The sequence below is a fragment of the Mytilus galloprovincialis genome, chromosome 10 (genome assembly GCF_965363235.1).
Source record: "Mytilus galloprovincialis chromosome 10, xbMytGall1.hap1.1, whole genome shotgun sequence".
Classification (NCBI taxonomy): domain Eukaryota; kingdom Metazoa; phylum Mollusca; class Bivalvia; order Mytilida; family Mytilidae; genus Mytilus; species Mytilus galloprovincialis.
In genome coordinates, this window is record NC_134847.1 from 62,326,869 (window position 1) to 62,341,690 (window position 14,822).

The 14,822-nt window shown below is 31.3% G+C and overlaps 1 protein-coding gene across 2 annotated transcripts in view; it reads right to left on the reverse strand.

Moving 5' to 3' along the window:
• LOC143048069 (suppressor of lurcher protein 1-like) overlaps positions 1–14,822 on the reverse strand; it is a 330,279-nt gene that overhangs the window by 161,339 nt on the left and 154,118 nt on the right. The window contains exons 4-5 of one of the 2 annotated variants that reach the window (XM_076221514.1): positions 12,019–12,058; positions 4,917–5,048 (exon numbers count right to left, since the gene is read on the reverse strand). The gene's annotated coding sequence lies outside the window, so the exon portion shown is untranslated. The remainder of the gene's footprint in view (positions 1–4,916; positions 5,049–12,018; positions 12,059–14,822) is intronic. The other variant, XM_076221512.1, reaches the window with a different exon arrangement.

The window sequence follows — 14,822 nt, forward strand, 5'->3', positions numbered from 1 at the left end:
TTTAACAAATACAAAAATAATGTGATAATTGTGCCGAGAAACTGAAATGACCCCATTTGTTTTTATCTTATAGAAATTCTCATTTATATTACATTTAACATTGAAATCAGTTGTTAATACTTTCTTGAAACTCAAAGAGGTTTCTTCATTTCTTTTATCCTACTGTTTGTTTCATGAATTACCCAAGAAAGTGAGGATATCTCATAATTAAAATGAAAATAAGCAACAGAATTGAAGTGGAAATAGCTATTTTAAAATTTGAAATGAGCAAGAAATATTGCAAAAATTCATAATTCATTTCAGAAATTTATTTCATTATAGTACAATTTGCTGTTAGTTCATTTTTAAATTAATTTAATTGAAGAATTAATTTAATTGAATATGAATTAATAAGATAATTATTTTTCTCTTAAGGACATAGCAGACATATCATTAAAATTGAGAATGGAAATGGGGAATGTGTCAAAGAAACAACAACCCAACCAAAGAGCAGAAAACATCCAAGGACACCAATGGGTCTTCAATGCAGCAAAATTACGAACATTGAGGATGGCCTCAGCTGGCCCCTAAATAAAAATGTGTACTTGTTCAGTGAAAATGGACTTCATACTAAACTCCAAAACATATAAATGAACTTAGATTAAAAAAATATCATCATTAAGGAACAACCTGTGGTTAAAGTTATTAAAGACCAGAGGCGGATCCAGGGGGTGGTCATCCGGTGCCGGTGACCACCCCCTGGGTTTGCAAAAATGGTGCACCATGTACCAAAAATGGTGCACCTTGAACATTTTGAAAAATAAATTCGTCGATCAAATCAATTTGTCTATCGTAGTCATAAAGTTGTCATTACGTACCTTAAGGCTAAATACATGTACCTTGACAGGTATGTTTATACAATGAACATGTAATCAACAATCGCTAATTACTTGGTCGATTTCTTTCATGTTAAGGTGTAAAAATGAAGAGACAGTCCTCAATCTTAGATGTTTTTAGCAGGTAATTTATACGTTTTTTACATTACGTTTATCTAAATTTTTAAAGTTTGTATAATAACTTTTCTCGACCAATAATATTTTTTTACTGTGATGCCAAAATTCAAAAATAATTTTAAAGTTTTAAAGTCACATAAATATTCTATATTGAATGAATACCCCCGTTCCATCATCTGTTTGTCTAAAAGTTTCGTTCATTTCAATTTATTAGTAACTTATACCCTCTTTCCTTCAGGAAACGCCACAAATCAGCCCCCTCTGAAGTACCAACGACTTGTAATGGACCTAGCATTGACACGAATAAAAGTGATCAGATTAAAGAAACAACCCCCAACTTACATATAAGTACAAACGACATTGGTTTTGTAAAACAATCAACACATAAATTAACAAACGAAGAGAAATTTAATTTGATAAGAAATCATTTCCAACCTGGAATAAACTATAACTTTCCTATAAAAAATATGCAGGAAAGAACAGACTGTTTCAGCTGAATTGGCTAAATCGCTATGATGGGCTAGTGTACTCACCTCCACAAGAAGGAGCTTACTGCATATACTGTGCTCTGTTTGGGGTTGATAGTTTGGGAACATTATCATGCAAACCACTAACAGATATGGCACATGCAAGTACAAGACTTAACGATCATTTCGGTCGTGATGAGAAATCATGTAAAAAAAGTCATACTGAAGCTAAAGCAAAAGCTCAACTTTTCTTGACAACATTGAGCAAAGGACTACTGATATTCAAACATTTATTGATAAAGCAATGAATGAACGTATAAAAGCAAACATAACTGTTTTGAAATCTATATGCATGTGTGTTTTGCTTTGTGGCAAACAGAATCTTCCTATAAGGGGCCATAAAAAAAAATGAATTTTAATTTAAGATTTCAAAAGGTGACCACCCCCTAATAAATTCCTGGATCCGCCCCTGAAGACATCTATAAAATTATTAAGAATATTTAGAAGAAACTTAGACAGAAGCATCTTACTTTATCAAATGTATTATCCAGAGCAACAATATATCTTTTTTGTTTTTTTCATATCTTACTGATAGATAGACTTAGTTCATAAAACAATTTCCTTCACTCTGGGGTTGAATATATCATGCATTGAACAGATTAAGGACAAAATAATATCAAACCAATAATAAAGCATTAAAACAAATCATAAACTAATGTTTATCTTGTTTGATAAGCCTCTTAAAATTAAACAGACCATTAAATAGACTTCCGATTAGCATTTACTATTTTCTCAAGGTCTAACTGTAAACTTTAATAGCATACATCTTTTGGAAACTTCCCTGCTCAACTTAACATGATAATAAAATACTGTATTTTAGTGTGCTTTAAAACCTTTAATGACATAAGTATTACTGCTTTTTAACAAAACTGTCATTTAATGGTCTCGCAGGAAATTACTCTAAACTTCTCATTTTAACTGCTGTTAAGATTTGACATTAAAATTTATCACTGAAGGGGAAATAACTCTAGGTTTTCTCAACAAATTTACAATTAAGTTTATGTGACTAGCTTAATTTACTGTTAATATTTCATGAGATAAAACCTAGATTTGAGGAATTGTATAAATTTAGTGTGTTGAACATGAAACAGAATTTAATTATGTCAATTAAGCCAGACCCCTTTTCTAATCAAGAATTATTTGTGGTGTTTTATTTTATGTGTTTTAGATGCTCATTAAATTTTCATAGATGAGACAACACAAGGAAGTCTGCTGGAGATAAGAGACCAATAATTTTTTAAGTATACGAATATTCCTAACAACTTAAAATGTTATAGGGCATGAAACTAATACTACCATACATACAATTTACTACTGATAGTTTTTTTTTTTAATTCGTCTAGATACTTTTGTAAAAACAAAGGAGCATGTATGAGATGGGTTTCCACCATGAAAAGAAACTTTCAGATTTTCATTAAAAAAAAATGCACAAGTTAATGCAAAGCACACTAGACCTCTCTGTAATAACAATTTGATTTGAGAGACAAAATTAACACTTAGTTCATGTACAAACTCCTAAAAAAATTGCTGACATAATCTACACAAATAAAATTAAAATTCAGTTTTAATATTTATTTTCATCAAACAAAATTCATATTTTGACCTCTAGATGATCCTAGATGTGTTTTGTTTGGTTATATTGTAAGGTTAGTGTAGTGGATTAATGTCTATAATTTTAAAAATTGAAATCTCAGAATTCTTTCTATTTAGATAATACCTTCTAGGATACATGGCAATTCAGAAAGCACATGGGAAGTTATTTTATTTACTTGAAAAATTATGAAAGTTTTGGTTCTGTTGTTTATACCTTAGTACTTTAGTATCAAAGGTTTGCTCATGAATTGTAAAGCATAAAGGAAGCATAATGGTATGCTTTCATTTTAATATCCAAAATCATTTCGTAACATTGTCATAGTTTATGGTCCATTAACTTCTCGAAATATTGAAAAATGATTCAACTTAACAACCTAATTTCCACCATCTGTTCCATTACTTATTATAAATTTTTCTATATTTTTTTTTGGATAAAATAAATAGTTCCGAAAGGTGATTTCAAGTGTTCATCTTATAAAAAAATTAATTTCTTTGTCATGTAAACTTAAGGTTACATATCTTTCAGTCTCTTCTCCAAATTTCTTTTAAAAAATCTTGTCCAACTGATTTCAGGTTAAAAATTAAAGGGTAAAATAAATCAATGCTTAATATATTAATCTATTCACTTCTTCAAAATCTCCTTTTTAAGAATATATATACTATACTGTGGATTCGTTTATTTTTGTGGGTTTCAATTTTTGTGGTTTGAAGAAAACTTGCATATTTTGTGTATATTCAATTTCAAGGTTTGGTGCAGTCTGCATACATTCCATAAGAAAATTTGCAATTCCTTAAACATTTAAATTGGTCGTTCCCCTCTTCCCATAAAAATTGATATCCAACTAATATATCTATGATCACTAATGTATCCACAGTTTAACAATTAATCTAATTTGTAAAACATTTAAACCAAACAACAAACTAACACAACAATAAGGATTGTTTGATGTACTTACCAATACTTACCTGGGTTTTTTTTTAATACAAAATCAAACAGAAAATTGGCTGACGATAAACATGCATGTTTATTTATCTTGAAAATACAATCAAGACAAAAGGTGTGGGAATGGTAAACTGTGTAAAGCAATAATATAAAAGCATTGTTATTTAGTTACATAATTTTGTAGAATTTAATAAGATTGCCTACTGATGTACATCCTCAACAAATCTAATCATGAATAAATAAATCACTCTATATGCCATTTTGTTATTGAACAGAGTTTTACATTTCCACAACTTGACTGGCTCAGTGCAAACATTGACTTAAGATTCATGATGAAAAATCTTGTCCTAGCTTTGATCTTTTTCAGAAGAAGATTTAATGATTATAATCGAAATATAAGGACATAAATTTGTGTTACATATATAATCTGAAAGAAGCTTGTTTACTCTGAGTTTTGAGAAATTGAAAATAATTGACAGCTAAAAAGTTAGAGTTAATTCCCTTCAGTCATACACTTGGATTTTGTACGGTTGTAATTAAAAAGCTCTCTAGAAGCAGCCTTTTCATGGCCTAAATAAGACTTGGTATTGCCTCAAGCATACTACCAAAGAATTTAGAAATTAAAAAAGAAACAAGTATTTGGTTATTCAAAGCAAAGACAAGATATTTCAAATGAAACTTAGTTTTGTTATTTAAACATTATACTTCTTAACAATGCATTACTAATATCACAACCATGCAGATCACAACAAACAATAACAAAGCAAGAACACATTTATGTATATTATATAACGACATAAAATTATACAGTGCACCCTAGCTAAAATCACAGAATATGATACGACTATAATATGTGCATACCAAGAAGGCCATGGCTATTGTAACACAACATTGAGTGATGTCTACCATCTATGTTACCCAAACAGCTATGTACAGTACCACATCTGAAACCAAGTCACATCTTCTTCGTCTAATTTATCATTATCAGGTTACCTGCAATTAAATATGATATTGTAAATACTTGTATCAATATGCTATGTGTTTTGCAGTACACAATGTTGTTTTTTTAATTTGATTTGATCCTTTACATCATGTCAGTGTGAAATCCTACTTCACAAAAGCTATGATACTTGTGATTACTTATGTTGAAGAGAGGATGTCATGCAGTTGTCATGGCCAGTCATCTAATATACAGCAAGTCTTTTTATAACTATCCTTTGATCATTGCTAAAATCTTGAAATTATACTTTTTGAATCCTAAAGTAATACACTGTATGAGAATTTTAGGAGACAATTGTACCAATATTAGTTAAGTACAAAAATGTACAAAGGTAACATTAGAAGTTTACCATGTAAATGCAAGGGTTAAGAAAATAAGTAGCACAGGCTACTACATTTTGGCACTGGCTCTAAATTATAGCTGATAATGTTCAGTGCTTAATATATAGCATACTTGCCAACCTCTGACAATGGAAAATCATGTCATGACATGACATGACATGTCAAAAAGCGTGTGAAAACGCGTGACGTAGATGCAGACTTTTTAATATGAATGTGTTAATGTTCATAATTTCACATACAAATTTGTTAATATAAAAAAACAATATATATTCTACTGTAAACTTAAATCTAATTGTATTTAACAGTGGTCTGTTATGTTGTTTTTAAAGCACCACAACTAGGCACATATTCAAAACAACTGCCAGTTTCAAGTTTAGTTACATTTATTTGATAACAGGTTACAGAACACAATATAAATGTAACATAGTCAAGTTCTGATCAGAATTCAGTGTCAATTTCTTTATAATTGAAAATGCTCTCCCACAGAAGGAATTAATATTTGACTGAATTAGCTTTATCAAGATTTGAAAGAATGTCATAATGCTGGCAATGTAAAATGTCATCTATTGTCTCTGCCATTGCTCCCATTGCTATTGCCTGGTCAAAACTGGGTAGTTCATCAGAAGATAGCTGGTACTATGAGAGCTGACCAAACAGTTCTGTGATATTTTCATTCCCATGGCCTGTAGAAATCTTTAGGCTAGATTTGAAACTGAAATTGAAAAAGAAAAATGTTTTATAAATTTGATTTCCATTTAATAAACATGTTTTAAATGCTTATTAAATAGCTACATTGTATTTCTCCTCTCAAATATATTGTTTTTTATCATTGCAACATAGAATGCACAATGCATTACTTGTCACTCGATCAATTAAACTCGAACTCCAAAATAAAATTTATAAAATCTTGAATCTTGGTACGTACACATCGTTTTGGCTAAACAATCGGCGCTTTAGACAATGGTGCAGGCCCTGAAAGTGACCTCTTTATGTGCACATTTCCCCTATAAAGTGAATTTGAAAGAAAGTCACAAAATCGTTAAAACTAATCACAAACTACTTACCTTTTACTGTTTCTCCATATAGAAAAAAAAGCAATATGGCAGCAAAACAATTACTTCAAATTTTTCGGAATTTATCCCAAATAAGGAAAAAACCCGAGAATAGCGATATCACTAACGACCAAAAAATTAAAAGAACGAAAAAGCGTGTAATTGCGTGTAAAGTGTTGAAAAGCGTGTACACGCCATGTGACAAAATCCTCGCGTGTAAACCGTTGAAAAGGCGTGTATTACACGCGAATATCATGTCACTTGGCATGTATGATATGTAGTAATGCTTCATACTGTGGCACGTTGGACCGCAAGATAAATGAAATATCATTTTCCCTGTACAGTCCACATAATGCAGGTACATAATAGGAGACACTTCAGTTCTTAGCAGACTTAGTTATTCATTAACAAAAATTTTGAACTACATCTGTATAGTATTAGTTAATAAATAATGCTTTAAAATAGTCTCTGCTCTCTCCGATCGTAATGAACATGCATGCAATATTTGCCACTGGACGTTAAGCAACCAACAATCAATCAATCAATCTCTGATCTAAGTAAATAGGGGAGATAATTCAAAAGGAGAACGGAGTAAATATGGTTTTCATTCATGTATTTTTATCTTATTATACTCTGCTTTTGAAAACATGGTGAAGCTGATAACTTTGTGTGATTCTTGTTTAGATTTAACAATAAACTTTCTCGTCATTATTATTATCGATATCACCAGCATTATTGTTCAATTTGTTGATGAAGTGACATTTGGCGGGAAAGAGATTAAAAATAAAATCAATATCGGAATATGCACTGTTTCACCATTCGGAAATTCTCCCAAATATTTCATATAAATAAAACATTGCCAAAAACTTTTTTTTTAATTTCCGATTTTAATGAAATATTCACAATACAGCAATTATTAGCAACATATGTTGATGATACAGTGCTTTGTTCCCTTCATGGCTGCGTATGGACTTTATTATTATTAGGAATTATTATGAACTGTAATAAATTGAAGTTAGGGAGCTACCATTTGATTTTTATGGGGGGGGCTAGGATGAAATTTGAAAAAAATAGGCAGGACAGGAGTTTTGAGTAAAAAAAAAGGCAGGATGAGACACTTACAAAAAAAAAAAGTCAGGACGACAATTTAGGTAAAAAAAAGTCAGGATAAACTATAAAAAAAAAAAAGGCAGGACCGAACAGAGTGAAAAATAAAAAGGCAGGACAGAGATTACAGCTAAAAAAAAATGCAGGACAAAATTTTTCATCCTAGCCCCCCCATAAAAATCAAATGGTAGCTCCCTTACAAGCTACTACATACATTAAATTGGGAAGTACCTATGCAGCAGCAGTAAGCATAAGATATGTTTCAGAAAAGGAAACATTTGCAATGTAAACTGCCGGTTCCAAGTTCGAATAAAGGAGTAGGGAAGTCATTTTTCTTCTAATTGGCGCAATCATATGTTTTATTTTTGGCGCAAATGATACCATGTAATTTAAAACATGTGGCGCAAATGTAGCTTTGGAGAAAAAAGTTGTGGCGCAAAAGGTCTCATTTTTGGCGCAAACGGATCTCTCCCTTATAGCAATGGTTGTGACTTTATACTACCTCTATTGTCTCAGAGTAACCCCTGAAGGATAACCACAGCTAACAAGTTTATTACTAATGGGATCCTTATAGTCTTGACAGAGTGACATGTCATACTGTAGTATATGTCAACGACTAAACATATGAAGAAAGTCTCAAAATTATTTAGACCTTTTGTCTGTTAAATATTTTATCACAATACTACATTTGTAGTATATAAAATAAAATTCATAATTCAGACTATTATATCTATATTGTGGTCTACATGCATTTGAATGCTTATCTATCATTTGCTTGGAGTTCTACAATCACAGTGTTTTCTTGCTGTACCCATATTTTGACTATTTTACCTATTATGTCTGTTTTGTTCACGCATCGTTGTAAATATAATGGAATTTGATGCAACTGTCATACAAGTGAGAGGTTTAGCGCTATAAAACTAGGTTCAATCCACCATTTTCTACATTTGAAAATGCCTGTACCAAGTCAGGAATATGACAGTTGTCGTCCGGTCGTTTAATGTGTTTTATCATTTGATTTTTCCATTTGATTAGGGACTTTCCGTTTTGCATTTTCCTTGGAGTTCAGTATTTTTGTGATTTTACTTTTCCCTGAAACGTTTAGAATACTATTCTTAGTGCATTTATGCGATTTTTTTCTATTCATTAATCCAACTACGCAGCTTTATCAAAACTAAAATGGTAGACTTTTTGAAATTGAGACCATTTTAAAACGCCAGACCACAGAAATCATAGAACTAAAGACAGTTGTTACCAATCAGTATAAGGAAATTACCAAACTGTATGAAAGCATCATTTTGCTAGGAAAAAAAAACTGCTCACCAAGGAAGAAAAAAAAATTCTTTGTTACAAAACCTTTAAAGAAAATCTCAGTTTAGGTCGTATTTTCCATATACAGACACCGTCACTGAAACAAAAAAAAAAAAACGGTGCTTCCTAGACAGTCAAAACTTAACGCCGGAGAAGTAAGTACTAATCTTTTATATTTTCCCTATAAGTTGGAAAACAAGTATAATAAAATTGAGAATGGAAATGGGGAATGTGTCAAAAAGACAACAACCCGACCATAGAAAAAACAACAGCAGGTCACCAACAGGTCTTCAATGTAGCGAGAAATTCCCGCACCCGGAGGCGTTCTTCAGCTGCCCCCTAAACAAATATATACTGGTGCAGTGATAATGAACGCCATACTAATTTCTTAATTGTACACAAGAAACTAAAATTAAAATAATACAAGACTAACAAAGGCCAGAGGCTCCTGACTTGGGATAGGTGTAAAAATGCGGCGGGGTTAAACATGTTTATGAGATCTCAACCCGCCCCCTATACCTCTAGCCAATGTAGAAAAGTAAATAAGAGTAAAGAAAAATAATGTATTCCTATACAATTCGTTGTCTCAGATAAGTCACAGAAGCCTAACATCATGTATTTTATATCATAAATGATTTTATCAAGTCTAACGACTAGTTGCTTTATTGGAAATAAAAACACATTGTGTCTTCTAGATTGGTTTTAACTGAAATAATAACGACTTCTACGATCGTCATTACAAATTGGAAGATAGCCATCGTTTATCGGTGTCTCAAATTGCTGTAGACATGATTACTTTTTTCCTATAGATTCGTCATGATAGTATTTAGCAAATGATATGGGGTATCAATTCATGACGCAAGTCAGTAAATGCTCAACAAAAGCACACATAAATCAACAAAATAGTGTTTTTATTGCTGTTGTTTATCTCGAAGTCAAAGTGAGGTATTCCAACACACAAAGCTCTCATCTCACTGCAAGTTAAAGACGGTCCTAGTTAGCAATGGCTTGAGCGGAATTCTTTGCAGGAATCATCGGAAACACACGACATTAACAACGACCACATCAATAAATTGTATAGCAGTTTCTAAAATTTGACTGGTCGACACACTGGCAGCAAGATATGAAAACTGATCAAAGATATAAGGGTAATTATGGTCGGTTTCTGTCTGGCATACTTGATTTTCATTTATCGTTTTGTCATAAGGTTTTATCGTTTTCGTGTTCCTTTTTTGTCAATGTTGCAACCCACTTTTTTCGACATGCTTTTAATGGTGAAAATGAAAGTTCTCAATCTTAAAACTATAGACCAAAAAAATAAAATTACAAGACACCGAAATAAACATAATTCCTTGATTAATTCCCAAAGGGGGAAATGCAAATTAATTTTTTGAATAATGTATATGACGATAAATAATATCTAGCAAATATAAAAAAAACATTTCTAACATTTCTTGGGGCTTCCAATTACTGTGAATTACTATTTTTTGTTGGTTGAGTTTATATGTACTCGGTCGTTAAATCAATGATACGTGATGAAATGATGGTGTAAATCTTAAATGAAAATACCAAACTATCAGAGTATGCACGAAAAGCTGCTGGTTATTAATAAACATGATAAATATTTCGTCTGCAAACGCAAGTACATCAATATTTTTTCCTCTAGCTGCCGTGTTTCGGCGTCGACTATAGTTTATTAGGATTTGAAAAAAATAACATTATGCTATATCTTTCATATGTTTTTATGTTATTCCTTTTGGAACAAATACTACGCGTGGCTATAAATTGAAGAGGTAAATAAGACTTTCAGCTTATTTATTTTTGTAACTTTATAACGCTATATATTTTTTTTATATATATGTCAACACTTGCAAAATGAGTATAACACCATTTTTTCAGTTAAAAAAACCCATTTTGTTTGTACAATTGAGGCATATAAAAATATAAGTGTAAATCTATGAAAAAATAAAGTTTCAGTTTTGTTGCTGTAAGAGTAGAACATTGATTCAGAGATTCTGTTTCATTTTTGGAAATATTGACTTAGAGGTCTGATAAACACTAGCAAAGAAATATATATATTAAGCTAGATAATTGTTTCGCCTGTAAACGCCTTTTTCCATAAATTTTATTTTCATAAGTTCATTAGGATATCATTACAATATTGATAGAATTGTTTCAATTAGTTGAAAAAACTGCATGATAACGTACCTCACGTCAGTTTTATACTTGAAAAGGAGAGGTGAAGATACAAAAGTCTACAATGCCATGGCAAATATAGGCAACAATAGTATACTGCTGTTCAAAAGTCGTAAAAAGATAAAGAGAAAACAAATCCGGATTACAAACAAAAATCGAAGAAAACATATCAACTATAATAGGAAAACAAAGGAACAACATAAACACTGAAGTGCAACAAAAACAAAGCTAAAAACGACGAAAAGACAAACAGCAGTAAAAAAACCCAGCAAAGAAAAAAAAAAAGACTGAGCAACACAAACCAAACCGAAAATCTATGGGTGACCTCAGGTCCTCGAGGAGGATAAGCAGATCCTACTACACACGTGGTAACCATCTTGTTGCTTATGCAACGTTACTAGGCGTGTTTAAAATAAGAAAACCAAAGGCAAGCAATAACTTGAATTATTAATTGAATTTTGACCAATGTTGACAAAGACCAAACGAACCACATCATAATTGAAAAGAAGTAATCAAATAGTCTGGAAAAGTATAAATCTCTAAAACCAATCCATATGGGAATACCAAGCAATTGGTACATTCCTAAGTGGGTATAGGTACTTCCGAATGAAAGTCGTGGGTTAAAGAAATTTATTTCAGTGTTCATTTGAACGTTTAGTCTAAAATTAGGATATAGACTGGTTCGTTATGTTACAATTCCTTTGATGATGTTGGACTATATTCTGTGCAATCAGTGTAAATCATTTAGCCATGTATATAATATGTAAATGGACATTTTAAAGTAAGATCTCACTTCGATTATGAATAAGTGCTTTTTTATGAACATAGTATTTATGTAAGCTTTTATGACTTAAAGTAACTTTTTGCTAAAAGTAAATCCTACCATCATTGGCCATGCAGTTTTTATTTAGTTCTTTCATTATTTTGATGAATCAACCATAAACCATTAAACGTACATTATAGTGATTCCAAATAGAACCAGAATTTTCTCGAGATCTGAAAAATAAAAATGAACATTTCTTTTCTATCAGTCTAATCACCGAAAGGATACTATCACGCATCAAAACATTGAAGGAGTCTTCAATAATCTGAAATCTCCAGAAAACATTAAAACTTGCTGTTAATTTTGAGCACGTTTTTTTTTATATTAAAAGTTTGATATGACGTCTAGAAGATAAAGTTTAGAATTTGTTCAAATATTGTCGACGGTTTTTGTCCTATTAAAAGACGAAATATATCAAGATGACTTGAAGTGAGAGGTTTAGCTAGCTATAAAACCAGGTTTTACCCCACCATTATCTACAAACGAAATTTTTTGACTATTCCACGGAGTACAGTATTTTTGTGTTTTTACTTTTTTTCAACCTCACAGATCGAAGAGAAACCCAAAACGCCATAGCATAAAAAATTCCCCAAAAAAGTCAACAAAACACAATATAGACAACATGGGTAACATGGGCACAACCGAAAATCGGATAGGGGGATCGGAGGTGCATCAAAGCTCTCGATGTTGCCTTGCAAAAGTTTCTAAAAAAAAATTTCTGAGATGTACTTTTATACAAAATCCACACAATAGAAATTCATGCATTTCAGAATTTAATACCAGTGTAAAAAAACCAAAGTATATGCTGTTACACTGTAGTTTTAACCCTCATCTGATAGCTAGCCCTATTACAGCAATTGCACATATACTAAAATAAAATGCAAAACTATTTCTTGTTTCTTTTATATTCATTGTGTATTTGATCGTACGGATTTGTTTTAACTGATCCTGTGTAAATTTTCCCATCATTCTCTGTTTAAATGATAAACAAAACTAGACAAAGTGATGTTACATTTTAAAGTACATGTGTTATAACAAAGTCAATGTAGGACTTTCCTTGAAATATTATTATATAAAATTGAGAATGGAAATGGGGAATGTGTCAAAGAGACAACAACCCGACCATAGAAAAAAACAACAGCAGAAGGTCACCAACAGGTCTTCAATGTAGCGAGAAATTCCCGCACCCGGAGGCGTCCTTCAACTGGCCCCTAAACAAATATATACTAGTTCAGTGATAATGAACGCCATACTAATTTCCAAATTGTACACAAGAAACTAAAATTAAAATAATACAAGACTAACAAAGGCCAGAGGCTCCTGACTTGGGACAGGCGCAAAAATGTGGCGGGGTTAAACATGTTTGTGAGATCTCAACCCTGCCCCTATACCTCTAGCCAATGTAGAAAAGTAAACGTATAACAATACGCACATTAAAATTCAGTTCAAGAGAAGTCCGAGTCTGATGTCAGAAGATGTAACCAAAGAAAATAAACAAAATGACAATAATACATAAATAACAACAGACTACTAGCAGTTAACTGACATGCCAGCTCCAGACTTCAATTAAACTGACTGAAAGATTATGATTTCATCATATGAACATCAGGCACAATCCTTCCTGTTAGGGGTTTAGTATCATACCATCATAACATATATGTTTGGGAGACACAATTGATGCTCCTGCAGATGCAAAGTTTTATTTTAAAATAACTATAACATTTTAACCGATTATATCCTAAAAATGTCAAAGTTCAACTATATCTCAAAACAGCAAATATTAAAAAAAATCAAAACCCTGACGTTATGCACACCTTCAATATAAGTACACACAGCAAGCAAAGTGAAAACTTCCTGGGATTCAAAATGTAGGAGGAGTTATGCTAAATAACTATATAACCTTAATGGGAAGGATTGACGAACAGGGGTAAAACAATATGCCCCCAACTTTCAGTTGCGGGGGCATAAAAAGAAAAAGTCCATGTGTTATATTTTATATTCAACACTTTTTGCTTCCTCTTGCATTACAGTGAGTTGACTGTTAGTGTTGCTCTCCACCAATTGCAACTCATTCAAAATTTTGACTTAATTGCAATTTGTTTTATTAAACCAAATTGTTCAACTGGTCAGAATATTGAACAATTTGTTCAGTCAAAATGTGAAAGTGCAAGGTGATAAAATTAAATATACTTACAATCCTATAAGACTTTAACTCCACTTTAATGATGTTGTGACAAAATTAGTTTATCAGTTTGTATAGTTATATTATAGTCATTTCCATGCTGAAGAGGAACTGTTTATTTTGAATTGCTATAAAATTGTCCAAACTAAGCTTTCATATAGTTTTTCTTTCTAAAAGTATTCTATATTTATAAGAATCAGATATCATTTTAAATAAAACATTATATATTCAGTTGAATATGTGTGAAATAACAATATGCTATTGATAAGTTTTCAGGGGAGATAACCTAAAATATTATTCTTTTGAATAAAGACTTTTTGAAAGAAAAGTTATTATCTCCCCCATGGAAACTTCCTACAAACATATATTGCAATTTTACACATATTTTACTGAATATGAAATGTTTTAATTCACATAATGTCTGATTCTTATAAATATAGAATACTTTTAGAAAGAAAAACTATATGAAAGCTTAGTTTGGACAATTTAATAGCAATTCAAAATAAACAGTTCCCCTTCAGCATGGAAATGAATATAATATAACTATACAAACTGATAAACTAATTTTGTCACAACATCATTAAAGTGGAGTTAAAGTCTTATAGGATTGTAAGTATGTTTTATTTTATCACCTTGCACTTTCATGACTTGGCTGTGGTTTTCTACAGCAGTTGGTTCAAATTTCTGACCAGTTGAACAATTTGGTTTAATAAAACAAATTGCAATTTGGTCACAAATTTTGAATGAGTTGCAAT